Genomic DNA, 1,708 nt, shown 5'->3' on the forward strand with positions numbered 1-1,708 from the left:
CTTTTTAAAAACCTCTATTGAAACTTGCGTCGCCTCCTTTTAAATTTGTAGTACAGTTTATTCTTTTTTAAAAACCTCCATTGAAACTTGCCTCACCTCCTTTTAAACTGGCTTCACCATAATACAGTTTATTCTTTTTAAAAACCTCCATTAAAACTTGCCTCACCTCCTTTTAAATTGGCTTCACCATAATACAGTTTATTCTTTTTAAAAACCTCCATTGAAACTTGCCTCACCTCCTTTTAAATTGGCTTCACCATATTATACAGTTTATTCTTTTTAAAAACCTCCATTGAAACTTGCCTCACCTCCTTTTAAATTGGCTTCACCATAATACAGTTTATTCTTTTTAAAAACCTCCATTGAAACTTGCCTCACCTCCTTTTAAATTATTGGCTTCACCATAATTCTTAGTACAGTTTATTCTTTTTAAAAACCTCCATTAAAACTTGCCTCACCTCCTTTTAAATTGGCTTCACCATAATTTGTAGTACAGTTTATTCTTTTTTAAAAACCTCTATTGAAACTTGCGTCGCCTCCTTTTAAATTTGTAGTACAGTTTATTCTTTTTAAAAACCTCTATTGAAACTTGCGTCGCCTCCTTTTAAATTTGTAGTACAGTTTATTCTTTTTTTAAAAACCTCCATTGAAACTTGCCTCACCTCCTTTTAAATTGGCTTCACCATAATTCTTAGTACAGTTTATTCTTTTTAAAAACCTCCATTGAAACTTGCCTCACCTCCTTTTGAATTGGCTTCACCATAATTTATAGTACAGTTCATTCTTTTTTAAAAACCTCCATTGAAACTTGTCTCACCTCCTTTTAAATTGGCTTCACCATATACAGTTTATTCTTTTTAAAAACCTCCATTGAAACTTGCCTCACCTCCTTTTAAATTGGCTTCACCATATACAGTTTATTCTTTTTAAAAACCTCCATTGAAACTTGCCTCACATCCTTTTAAATTGGCTTCACCATAATACAGTTTATTCTTTTTAAAAACCTCCATTAAAACTTGCCTCACCTCCTTTTAAATTGGCTTCACCATAATATTCAGGTATAAGGTATATATTCATTCTTTTTTTTAAAAACATCATTGTTCACTTCCCTCACCTAGATCATTTGGCTATATATAATACCTTTTATTCTACACTATTCTTCCCTTTCAAAAAACCTGATTGGAGCTCCTGCCTCCCATGATCTGACATTTGCCTCTCAACGTACTGGAAATAAATACCATTTTTTCAATATTTTTGTGTTTTTGACACCCTTATCACGTTACGTACGTAACGTGCCCTCTCTTGAAAAAGACATCCTTTTTACGTGTTTTTTTGGTCGCGCATGGTATCCACTCGTCAATGTAAGTGGCCCCCCCCCCCCCCCCCCGGGCGTACTGTACATAGTGTTATTTTATTATCTCTTTATATGGGAAACTTCGTTTTACCGAATTGCCATGCACTCTCTCCGACGCGTTTGAAGTCTTAGACAGCATGGCATACTACCAGCCGATGGTACACACACGCACACACACACACGTTATTTGACAACTTGTCTCTGGAGCCAAAGTTCCTCGCATATAACTATCTGCATGCCTGCACGCAGTGTGTATTGAACACGCACGACCACGATCTAATGAATATTCATCGGCGAGACTGACGTCATTTTACGAGTCTCCTTTCAAACTTGGATCATAAGTGCCTACCCATC

This window comes from Lytechinus pictus, chromosome 7, assembly GCF_037042905.1.
Source record: "Lytechinus pictus isolate F3 Inbred chromosome 7, Lp3.0, whole genome shotgun sequence".
NCBI lineage: Eukaryota > Metazoa > Echinodermata > Echinoidea > Temnopleuroida > Toxopneustidae > Lytechinus > Lytechinus pictus.